General features: G+C 37.3%; 1 pseudogene across 1 annotated transcript; it reads left to right on the top strand.

Moving 5' to 3' along the window:
- The first annotated feature begins 10,416 nt into the window (after positions 1-10,416).
- Positions 10,417-10,986, top strand: LOC311596133 (60S ribosome subunit biogenesis protein NIP7 homolog; annotated as a pseudogene). Its single transcript has one exon. The product of its transcript is annotated as a 60S ribosome subunit biogenesis protein NIP7 homolog (transcript).
- Positions 10,987-13,083: the final 2,097 nt, after the last annotated feature.

Consider the following 13,083-nt stretch of genomic DNA (forward strand, 5'->3'; position numbering starts at 1 on the left):
AAACAGTTAGGGCTTGGTGGAACTCAGGACTGGGAGACTAGAGAGGATGCAATGCTCAAGTGGGGCAGGAAGTCCAGAGGCTGTGCATCATCACCTTAGACTGACAGTTTCTGTCATCTAAGCCTGGCATTGACCTTATGTGCAGTTTTATTTTCAAATGATGAGTCATTTTTCTCATATTTTCATTTAGTAGTTTCTCTAGGTACCAGTTCCCAAGGCATGCATGTCCTTGCCCTGATTTCAGGATAACAGGATGCTGTGGGAAGAGTTCCAGTATTCTGTCCATGCCCCTTTCACCAACTTCTTCTCCATCACTGCCTTTTACCTGGTAGATGACACACAAAGTCAGAAATTTGCTTGATAAAAATTACAGTACTGGGGTGAAACTCTTTCATTTCTATCAAAAATATATATATATATATACTCCTCAACACCATACCAAAAGTTGATAAGGAGGCAGGATTCACTTCTGCGGACAGCTATCATGAAGCGTAAGGGGGCCTCTATTCTATTACTCTCTTCTCTCTAAGCTCAGACCGTAGGCAAAGACTGATCACCCCAGTGTTAAATTTCTAGAGGAGCCACAGTACTGAGAACCACTGCTGACAGTGTTTGCTGCTTCCTTGCTTTGTGGCTTCTGTGAGATTCCTTTGTGAGGCCTGTAACAAAGCCGAGTGCCCTCGGGTCACCCAGACTGTGTCATCATTCACCCCTCCCTATTGTGACTCCAAGATGAGAAGGGACTCTGCATTGTCACTATATTCCTTGCAGATGGTTCATTTTGATTGAAGTTTATTATGAAAATTCTAGGCAAGCAATAGTTCAGTAAAGGGAGAGCTCTTCCTACGAAGGGAAGGCCCCAGCTGAGTTGATAGGGGAGACGTCTGCTGAGTACAATGCTCCCAACAGAAGCAGGAGTGGCAGAGATGACTGATAGGCAGAGGTCTCATTTGCTGACGATGTTTACATGACATTCCAAACCTCATATCACTGAAGACAGGAGCCGTGCAGCCATCTGCAACTTCGGCAGCAGCTACAGTGTCCCGCTCAGCTCCAACAAATGCAGTACGGACTCCTCTTTTTGGTACAACGGCCTTGGCTCTGAATAAACTGCTTCACTTATCTCTTACTCTTATAGACAATTTCATAGGGCACTCAACCCTCTATTTCTTCCTTCATAGAAGTCCCAGAAGATAGGAACAGATTTGTGAGCGGAGAAGGCCTATGAGCCAGCAAGCAGGATAGGATGATTTAGATGATGCAGCTACCAGGACACATGGGGTCAGGCACAGCTCTGAGAGTGACACTTACTTAGGAACAACAGGAGAGAGGGAAGACAAGTAGTACTAGAATGTGATATATAACAAATAGGACAAAGAACAAAATATACCATTTTTCCATTTTATTAAATCTGATTTGCTTCCATTCTTTGTTCTGTTATTTGGCAGTAGGTTTCTTAGAGGAATGGCCAAAGGAGGGGTAGAAGCAGGAAAGTGGGAAGTAAGGAGAAAAAGAGGAGAAAGGGGGAAGGAAGGAGGAAAGGAAGGGAGTGGAATAGAGGAGAGAGAGACAGACAGAGAGAGAGAGAGAGAGAGAGAGAGAGAGAGAGAGAGGGAGAGGGAGAGGGAGAGAGAGAGAGAGAGGGAGGGAGAGAGAGGACTAAGTAACTTACTAACTGAAATGTCACTTTTGTGTTAACACACATAACTGGTCCCTCCTTTTGTGTCAGGGACTTCCCCACCCAGAGCATTTTACTCCTGCAGCCTCAGAGAATGGAAAGTATTTAAGAAACATTGTATATCTCCGGGGAAATGCACTCTATTTTGTTTTTCTTGTTTTTGTTTGTTTGCTTGCTTGCTTGCTTTTGTTTTCCCTCTGTGTTCTTAACAGATCTGTTTCTCCATGCCCCTGAACACCATGTCTAGAAACATTGTAAACAACATTTCTTCATGATAGACACCCAGCCAAAATTGAAGATAGCAGTTACATTTCAATTAGGAATAAGGATTGAATGATTTTCCTTTCAGTACAAGTGTACACCATCCAACTTCTTATCTTGTATTTAAATGTCTTGTTTGGAAGTCAGTTTTTTATATATATTTGACATTACAACAAATATTCTGCTGAGATTCTAAATGGCCATTAGCTACTGTGATCTCTAGCAGCAGTATCTTGTACAATGCAGTATGATTGCCAGGCTCTGGGCAATGCAACAAAGGAGCAGAAGAGCCCATAAAGGGCATCACTCACCTTGCTTTGTCATTGTGATGTGCACACTCCTGCCACTGCACTCCATTCTGAATCTTGCAACAAACTAACTCTTCCAGTTTCCTAGAAATATGTCACTTCAAGATTTCTATCAGTGGTAGGCATCTTTTGAAATTGTCTTATTTTTTATACAGACCAACCTTCTGGGAACTAATTCAAGTTTTGTGTGATTTCAATTTTGTGAGTTTTTAAAGATTTGTTTTGTGTTTCCAGAATCTGGTTCATTTTAGTAAAGCTTCAGTGTTCCCTTGAGTGCAGTGTGTGATCTTTGATGTTTTGGTGGATATCCATTAAGCCTGTTTGATGTATGATGTCAATAAATTTTGAAGCCTCTCTAACTATTATCCAAATAGCAGTCTGTTGGAGAAGTGAAGTATTGAATTCACCTACTGTTAATGGACTGATGCTAGTCTGTGTCTTTAAGTCTAGTAGCAGATTTTTATTTTACTTTTATGAAATAGAGTTCAGCAGAGTATGATGAATGTATATTAAGAATCGTACATTCGATATAAGTGAGTATATACCATTTAGCTCTTTTTGCTTCTGTGTGAACTCACTCATTATGACAATTTCTAGTTCAATCCATTTGTCCACAAATTTTGGAAATTCCTTGTTTTTAATAGCTGAGTAGTATTCCATAGTGTAAATGTACCACAGTTTCTTTATCCATTCTTCTGTTGAGGGACACGTAGGTTGTTTCCAAGTTCTGGCTATTATGAATAAGGCAGCTACCAGAATAATGGGTAAGAGGGGAGGACATCCTATTGAAACTTTAGGTGTGAGAAGCCTGGGAGAAAGAGGAAATGGAAGGATCCAGTGGGTCCTGGAAAACTACAGGCGAGTCTGGGCCCTGGGGTCCTCCGCAAACTGTGGCAACAGCCAAGGAAAAAATAGGCAGTAAAAACCTTGAACCCCTACCCGGACTAGCCGATGGACATTCTCCACTGTTGAGTGGAGAAGAAGATCTAACTCTCACACAAACTCTGGTGCCCCATATTTGATCATGTCCCTTGGATGGAGATGCCTGGTGGCACTCAGAGGAAAGATAATAGGTCACCAAGGAGAGACTTGATACCGTATGAGCATATTCAGGGGGAGGAGATCCCCCTCAGACACAGACATAGGGGAGGGGAGTAGGGGGGGGAAGTGGGAAGAAGGGAGGGATGGGAGGATACATGGGATGGGCTAACAACTGAGATGTAATATGTATAAATTAATAAAAATGTATTAAAAAAAAAAAGAATCGTACATTCTTCTTGGATAACAGTTCCTTAGTTAGGATGAATTATTCCTCCTTATGTCTTTTGAATAGTTTAGGTTGAAGTGTGTGTGTGTGTTTTTTTTTCTGATATTAGGTGGCAATGCTTGCTTGTTTCTTGGTCCCATTTGATTGGATGCTTTCTCCCCTCTTTTATCTTTCTTCTTCCTTTTTTAAAGCTAAGATCTGTAGATAACATATAGATTGTGTTTCTTTATACATTCAGTATGCCTGAGCTTTTTCATTGATGAATTAAGGCTATTGATATTTAATGTTATTATTAAAATGTGTAGGTGTTAATTGTAGTCATTGTGTTGTTGATTTTTTTGTTATCACTTGTGACTTCAATGGTACTTTTTGTTTTAATAATCATTTGTTCTCATGTCTTTTCACAGTCTCTCTGATATGCTAATTCCCCCTATCACTTGACTCCGAAATAATACTTTTTATTTTTCCTTAGAGTTGGTTTGTTGGCTATAAAATAGATTGTTTATATCAGGGAATTTTTTTCTTTCTCCTTCAATTATGTTGGATAGGTTTTCTGGGTATAGCAGTTCTTTATGGCCATCATAGTTTTAAGGTATTCAAGTGCATTGCTTCAAGCTCTTTTAGTTTTCAAAATTTGTATTAAGATATTGTTTTTCTGATGAATTTATCTTTACATATGAAATTAATATTTTCCTCCTATAGCTTTTAGTGAACCTTTGTTATATATACTTATTTTAAAGATCTTCTCTATGCCACTGATTTAATACCCTTCTCCTTCTGTGCCTACAATTCAAATGTTTTGATTTCATGTAAGTTATTGTCCTGTTTGTTTAATCTATATATTACTTCCTAATTTAATCTAGATCCTCTATTTTTGAGTCCTTAAATTCCATAGCTTGCTTAGTGCATTTGAGTTGCACAGTTTTCCTTTGAGTTTTCTAGTTGAGTTAACAGGCTTTTCAAGTTCTTCACTTCAGCTTAAGTCCTGATCAATATTTCTGTCTTCTTACTCAATTCTATTCCCAATTCCTTGATGGTCTTTGTCATTTTATTCAGCCTTATGGATTTTTTGTTTGTTTGTTTGTTTGTTTGTTTTGTCATCACTTAGGCACTTTTCTCCTTAGGCATTTGCTCCTTAATTTTATTGTGCTGTTTCTTTGTATGGTTTTGTTATGCTTCTTGGCTTCCCTGGTGAAGTTTATGATTGCTCTTTTAAATTCTGCATCCTTTTTTTTAAATGCAATTTGCATTGGCAATCATTTATACAGGAAAAGTAGTTTTTATAGAGAAGATCCTGGCCTGATATTTAATATTGTTGGTATTTCAGGATTGTGACCAGGGCATATGGACTTCTTTGTCAGTTCTAAGTCTATTTTTGACACAACAAGTTGTGACAGAAGAAAGAAAGTTGGAACAGGTTGGAAATAGGTTGTGTGGGGAAAACCCTGGTGGACACAGATGTTTGTGCTTGTGTAGAGGATGTGTTTGCTAGTCTGAGACTGGTATGTGTGGTAGGTGTGCCTGAGTGAAAAGGTTGCATATAGCAATGGGTTGGATATGATCTGGGTCCTGTGGTTTAAGGTATAGTTACAGAGGGTCTTAGCTAAAGCCTAGATATCCTTTTCAGTGTAGACAGGGAAGTTCAAGAAATATGGCTGGGTGGAGAATGTAGAGCATCACAGGAGTGATTTTTGGTGGTAGCACTTAAGATTGAGTTCTCACAGAGACTGAAAAGTTGGCTTCAGCAAAGGTAGGAGTGGGAGAGCCAAGGCCACGGAATTGAGTGTGGGTCCTTGCAGAAACATAGATATTGAAGTGGCACAGCCAGAGCAAGGGACAAATTACACCATGGCACTAGATGTGAGACTCTCCAGAAACCTAGAGATGGACTGCAGAAAAAGTGATGGTGTCCAGACTACATTGGTATACTGGATGTGGTTTCCAGAAGCACAGAATGTCAGGCAGTAGAAGTCAATCAGGATCTGGTGGTTTAGAGGAAATGGCTTGGATGGGATGGTCAGGGAGTCTTACTAGGTTATAATCTAGAGAAAGATGAAGTCTGTTTGGGTATAGGGGTTTGATGAAATGCAGATGAGACTTACGGATGATTGCAGTATACATGTCAAAGCAGAAGGCTAGAGTTTGAGGAGGAGGTTAGACTAAGCTTGTGAGGCCCAAGCTAGACCTGGTAGGTTGGGGAGAAGTTGGAATGCTAAGGTTAGGAAGCATCGCTGGGGCTAGATCCTGGAGAAGAAGGAGTAATTTCAGTTGGACAGAGGGATTGGATAAAATATACAAGGGACCTGTTGGTTGTTAAAGATAAAGCAAGTCTTAGTAGAATCCTTGGGCATTTTTGTCGTTGCTGTTTTGATATTTTCTAATTGAAAAAATGTTTTTACACAGCAATTCTGATTATATATTTTATCTTTCAACTCCCCTCAAATCCTTTCTAATTTTCTATCCACTAAACTCCACACCCATTCCTATTTTTTCTTTTCAGGAAACAAACAGACCGAAAGAAAAAAAATGATGAAAATACAAGAAACACACACAAATACATAAAAACACAAAAATAAAAAAATCATAATAACCAAGGAAAAGAACTATAAGACACAAAAATATCAAAACAAAGCAATATGGAAAAAAAATCTAAAAAACACCATTGCATTCCTTTTGTATTGGCCATCTACTGATGAGCATGAAGCCTTCCATAAAATGTGGTTAATATAACCAGTGGGACTTCACTGGAGAATATTACTTTTTTCATTGCAAACAGGTGTCAATGACAGACAACTTCCTGGTAAGAGGTCAGATCCTTTTCCAACTTTCCCTTTTCAACACTGGAACTCCATTGGGTTTGAATCAGTGCCGGCCAGGTCCTATGAATGCCACCACAGATTCTGGATCTGGTACGTACATCATTCCAGGTGTGTCTGGAAGACACTGTTTCCTTGGAGTTGTGCATCCTCTCAGGCTTTTACAATGTACTCACACCCTAGCTCACCTAGATCCCTGGAGGTAGGGATTTGCTGAAGACCTTCCTTTTAGGGCTGAGTGTTCCAAAATTTCTCACTCTATATAGATTTTCTATTTTTTTTCCCTCTATGTTAGTTCACAATTACAATAAGAGAAAACTTCTCTGACGATGGCTGAGAGAGGAACCTATCTATGGGTATGTATGGCATCAGGAGTCATTATGTTACTGTGTCCCTTTTGAAAAACAATAGTATTTAGCTTTCCCATAGGCACAGAGTCAATCCAGTGTAAGACTCATAGACACCTTAGCAGTGTCAGCTGTGGCTTCCATTTCCTGGAGTAGGCCTTAAATTCAACCAGATAGTGGTTTTCCCAACATGTTTGTACCAATATTGCACCAGCATGTCCTGCTAGCACGACAGCATTGAAGATCACAGAGTTTAAAGTTGGGTGGGTGGGTGGGCGGTTACCTCTCTCCTCTGGCACAGTGGAGAGTGCCTTCTAGAACCATGAATACTGTGAGGGTTTTAGCTAGGTTCAGTGATATGTGTGAGAACTGTCTTTAGCAATAGAGCCTTACCATCTGTTTGTTTGGGGAAAACAGAAACCTCAGCAATAGCCTGAGATGTTTAGGGAGGCTTGCTTGGGGTTGCTTTAGTCAATTACTAAACTAGTTATAACCTGTATCTGGTACTAATGATTTCACTTGGTAGTGAACATTGTCTAGTTGTGACATTGTCTCCCCAGTTATTTGATGGCACCATTTATATTTCTATCATGTATTTATAGATTTTGCAATTAGCAGATTATAGAATTTGCAAATAGCTTGTGCAATTGTGGGAAGCTTATACAATAGTAGGCTCCCATATGACCCTTCAAATGATCTTTAGTGTTACTTTTCTTTTCCCATAATCTTTTTTTTTTTGCCACTCTTATTCATCTCTCTATTCATTTAATTCCATCCAGTCCCTTCTGTGCATCTTCATTACTATATATTTTATTGCCACATCTTGGGAGATACTCACCTCCCACTTAGTCCATTACTTCATATTTAATCTCTGTGGTTACATGGCTTATATGATGCCTACTGAATGCCAAAAAGTTAGTGTCCACATATAAAACAAAACATATAATAGCTATCTTTTTATGTCTGGATTCTCTCACTCAGGATGACTTTCTAGCACCGTTGATTTATATAAAAAGTCATAATTTTGATATTTTAGAAATATTTAAATTGTTTAATTTAATTTAATTGTTTAAATAAACCACCTTATCTTTACTCATTCACCAGTTGATGAATGTCTATGCTATTTACAAATCCTGGCTCTTATGAATAAGGCAGTGAATGGCCAAGTATCTCTCAAGTATGATATACAATACATTGTATATATGCCCAGGAGTGGTATAGCTTAATTCTGGTGTAGATTTATTACTTCTTTATATCAACATTTACACTACTACACTGATTATCCATAGTGACTCTACAAGTTTACACTTCCACCAGTAATGGATAAATGTTTCTGTGAAAAATTGTTTCAGAATTTTGATGGGGATTGCATTGAACTTGGAGATTGGTTTTGGTTGTATGGTAATTTTCTCTGTGTATCTTTTAGCATGGAAGATATTTCCTTCTTCTGACATCCCATTCAATTTATTAAATTTTATTTTTATTATTATTATTATTATTATTATTATTATTATTATTATTATTAATTATTACTCAACTCTTTCATTTTCTCAATTAAAGGTATTCCAAGTTTTGTTGTTGTTCTTTTGGGTGATGTTGTGAAAAGTATTTTTCTCTGGTTTCTTTCACATGCTGTTTAACATTTGTAAATAGGAAGACTACTGACTGATACTTGTTGGTAATTTTGTTTATTAGTACATTTCTGAAATTGTTTATCAGGTACATACATTTCATGTTAGATATTTTAAGGAGATACTTGATCTCCTTAAGTTGTCTTATTGCTCTAGCTAAGACTTCAAGACCTGAATAATTATAGAGAAAATGAACATCCTTTACTTTGTTCCTTATTTTAGTAGAAAAGCTTTTCTGTTTAGGTTGATGTAGGCTGTGGCTTGATGTAAATTGCCTTTACTACATTGAAATATGTCTTTCTCTTGCATGCCTACCTTTGTAGGAGCTTTTATCATGAAGGAATGTTGGGTTTTTTTTTGTCAAGGGTGTTTCCTGAATCTAATGATATGATTATGGAGGTTTTGGATATTTGATTAATGTATTTTAAACCATCCTTCTATCTCTTAGTAAACATCTAATTGATGGTAAATGGTATTTTAAATGTGTTCTTAGATTGAATTGAAGTATTTTATAGAGAAATCATTGTACCTATGTTTATATTGTCTGTAATTTTATTTCTTTGTTTGGTCTTTTTATGGTTTAGATACCAGGATAGTTATGACATTATAAAAGTAATTAGGAAATGTTATTTCAGTTTCTATTTTGTTAAATAATTTGAGCAGTATTGGCAATAATTCTTTATTGAATGTCTGGCAGAATTCTAAGGTGAATCCATCTGACTCTGGGCTATTTTAGTTGGGAGTATTTTATTACAGCTTTTATTTCATTAAGGGGGTGGGTGCGTTTGATTTGCCTTATTTAATCTTGACTTAAATAAGGAAGATCATACATACTAATAAACTCACTTATTTGTTTTAGGTATTCTAGTATGGTAGAGTCACATATTGGTAAGTTATGCCCTTGTGATTCTCTAGATTTCCTTGTTGTGTGTTGTGATGCCCCCCTTTCTCTTTTCACCTCTAAGTTTATTAACTTGCATCCTCTTTCTCTGTCTTTTAGTTAATTTGGCTAGGGCTTTTTCAATCGTATTGATTTTCCTTAAGAACCAAATCTTTCTTTTATTGATTTGTTGAACTGTTTTGCTTGTTTGTTTCTATTTTGTTCTTTTAAGTCCTTAGTTTGATTATGTCTTGGTATCTAGTCTTTTGAATGTTTTACCTTTTTGTTGCATATTTCACTGCCTGGCTTTCTGTATTAACTTGCCATGGGATAGTCATCACAGAGAAAGGATCCTCAGTTGGGGAAGGAAAGAAAGAAAGAAAGAAAGAAAGAAAGAAAGAAAGAAAGAAAGAAGGAGAGAGAGGGAGAGAGACTAAAACACAAAGAAGAGTTTATCTGAATGATTGGCTCATTCATGCCCACACTCTCTACCCTAAAATGTCATTATTAAATAGAAATAAACAATTAAAAAGCTAACCACACCTTGACGACTCCTTTTGGTGTAAAACTGATAACTGTTGGGCTAGGGTAGGAACAGGACACAAAGAACTATGTAAAAAGTCTCTTCTGCATAAGTGTGTACATGCTTCTCAGCAGGATTAGGATGCCAAGATTCTACGCTTAAGAAGTGACAGTTTAATATGTCTGGTGTGAGTATGGACAGGATTTATAACTGTACCCACTGTAAGAACAAAATATTTTCATTACTGGGCATCTCTTCATCATCCTTATTCTATTTTTGGACAATTACTCTGCATTAGTATTTTAATGTTTAGTACCCACCTGTTGTAGCCTGTATAAGAATATATTTTGCTTTGTTATGTTTTTTTCTGTATTCCACAATACTGTTAAACTCTCTGGGGTTTGTTTTTTCCTTTCGGCTTCAAAATACTTTGCAACCATGTTATTTACAAGTGTGGATGTGTTTCTTTTATTTTATTATTTTATTTATTTTTATTTTTTACATATACATTTATATTATTACACATAAATACAATAAACTACAGATACCAAAAAGAACCGTGCCACAATCTGGACTTATATAAATGTTACATTCTTACTATTTATGCTATTTGTATTTGACAGCCTTGAAGAAAATATCTTTCCTATCCTGGTGCCTCTAAAATTCTGGATGTAAGAGGTTCCTGGGAGTCAAGGCAGTAGGAAAATGAGGCCTTTGACTGAAGAACAGACTCTGGTAATGTTTGAGAAGATTGCAAAATACATTGGGGAGAATCCATAGCTCCTGGTGGACAAGCCTGACCCCACCTACTGTTTCTGGCTGCACAACGACCTAGTGTACAATGTGAGTGAAATGATCCTTAAGCTGGCAGCCAACATCTCTGGGGGATGAGCTAGTGTCAGTGGGGACATGTTTCAGAAAGTTTACCAAGACCCACAAGTTCCGGTTGGACATTGCAACTGTCTTACTTAGCACCCTAGGCCAAGTATAAAGTGTGGATAAAGCCAGGAGCAGAGCAGTCCTTCCTGTATGGAAACTATGTGTTGAAATCTGGTCTGGGTCGAAGCACTGAAAATACTTCTCAGTACCAGGGAGTGGTGGTTTATTTCATGGCAGACGATCCTCTCGGTTTTGAAGTGGCAGAAAAGTTTAGCCAAGACTGCAGAAAAGTGGATCCCATGGCGATTGAGGTGTTTCATGAAGCAGACATTGGGGAATACATCCTGTAGGAAGAGACATTGACTTAGATGGTCATGCTAATAACATTTTGCTGTGTGAGAGGACTTACCTTATTTCCTGTGTGTGCAGACATTATCCTGTTAAGTTTGGATAACCCTGAGATGTGAGATTGGATTCTTACTCTACAGAAATGGCCCAAAAATAAGGTTTCAGGCTTTATAGAAGTAAAAGCAGGTGGATCACAAATGTAAGGTCGTCTGAGACTACTTGGCAAGTTTAAGGGTAGCCTGGGCTATGTAGTGAGACTCTGTCTCAAAAATCTAAAACAAAGGCCAGTCGTGGTGGCACACACCCTTAATCCCAGGCAGAGGCAGGTGGATCTCTTATGAATTCGAGGCCAGCCTGGTCTACAAAAGTCCAGGATAGCCAGCCAGGTTGCACACTGAAATCACACTTCAAACAAAAACAAAAACAAAATCCTAAACAAACAAAACTTGCTAAATGTTTGTGTGAGTAAGTAGAGTTTCTTTGTGTCCCAATCATCTTTATTTGAATTAGAAGACTTGTTCTGAGAAACTTGGGTTACTGCACTGTAGACAATAATTTATTGTTATCTGTAATAACACTGTTTTCTAGGCTTCTGATAGCTCAGTGGACTTTCTATTTTACTAATATCACTTAAGATAGGAATAGGTGTACCAGAATAGTAAGCCATGCCTGTGGTTTTATAGATGGGATTTAATAAAAATAATAGATATAAAAAATTCTGAATGAAAATCATTCTCCATCACATTTTTGTCATTATCAACTTAAAATATCTATCTAGACCTAAAAACATCTTAACCCCTGAATAACTAAGCCTCATTGTGAAACTCAGCTACCTGGTCTTCAACTCCATCAGAGAATTGAAAGGAATAAACTTACCTAAGTGTACTGGGAGTGCAGGCTAATAGATTTTCAAATGAGACTATGACAGAGGCAGTTTGCTACCTGAGTAGTCACCGAAAACTCTCAATAATGTTGGAGCATCTTCTTCAGCCTTCGGTCTTACAGACATATCTAATGAGGCAGGAACTGTTGAGGACTTGCTTACCCTGTCTTGGCAGAGTTTGGCTGTCAACTCTGCCTGCATCCAAGCTTGTTATTTTTTATGCCGAATTCTGTCTGTGGTAGAAACGAGGACATTTATCCCAGTGGCTTGTTTGCCACGTTTAAAGCCATTTCCCTAAGGAGGTTCTTTGATGCTCATCATCTTCTTTCAGGTAGGCTGGGTGTTGCCAGGAGTTAACCTGTCTCATTGTCAGTGAATCCTTAAAATAATTTTAAAAATATTTTTAAATGCCATATTCTTCATGTCTCTGAGGTTTTGGAAGACCCTATCTAATTATCCTATCCTATCTTTTTATAGAATCATATCTCTCTGCCACACCTAAGATGTATATCTTTGTCATAAAAGTAGACTAGTAATTGACATGACTATGATTTGATCAACTAGCAATTAACTTGTATAAGTTATTTTTCCTTTCCATATTATCTTTTTATGAATTCTCATATACGCCTATTGTCTTGCCTAGACCTTTTAGCACTGTGTTATGTAGTGGCTAATAAAAGATGCCATCCTTTTCTCATTTCTAAGTTTAAGAGGCTATCAACCAGTTTTCATTTTAATATGTCACTTCAACTTTAGGAACTTGGTATATAGTCTAATATTTCCCATTATTATACTTCCATGTCATTTTATGATGATTGTGTACTGAATTTTGTCACATGATCTCTTTGTGCTTGATAGCTGTTGTTCTTTAGCATGTAAATACGGCAAATTGAAGTTACACTTCCTTGGTGGTTGAAATATCATTGCCCATATAGAGCAAAGTAGTCTGAGATGTAACAGGCAATTTTTTGGCAACATTATATATGTATGGTTTTTTTTTTTTTGCATCAAAATTTGGGGAGAGATGTTGGTCTGTTGTACTCCTTTAAGATACCTGTCTGCTTTCTTGAGTTTCATTTTGGCTTTATAACATAATTTAGTAAGTTCTATCTCTGCTTTTATTTGCCAGATGACATAAGACATGACTTAGACTTCCATTGTTAAATATTTGATGAAATCTACAAACATCAAGATAATTCTTTGGAGGAAGTGTTTAATATTGTTGTTGGTTTATCATGATAGGATTTCTCTTGTGTACCTGT

The sequence above is a fragment of the Acomys minous genome, assembly GCF_964271855.1.
Source record: "Acomys minous genome assembly, chromosome: 4".
NCBI lineage: Eukaryota > Metazoa > Chordata > Mammalia > Rodentia > Muridae > Acomys > Acomys minous.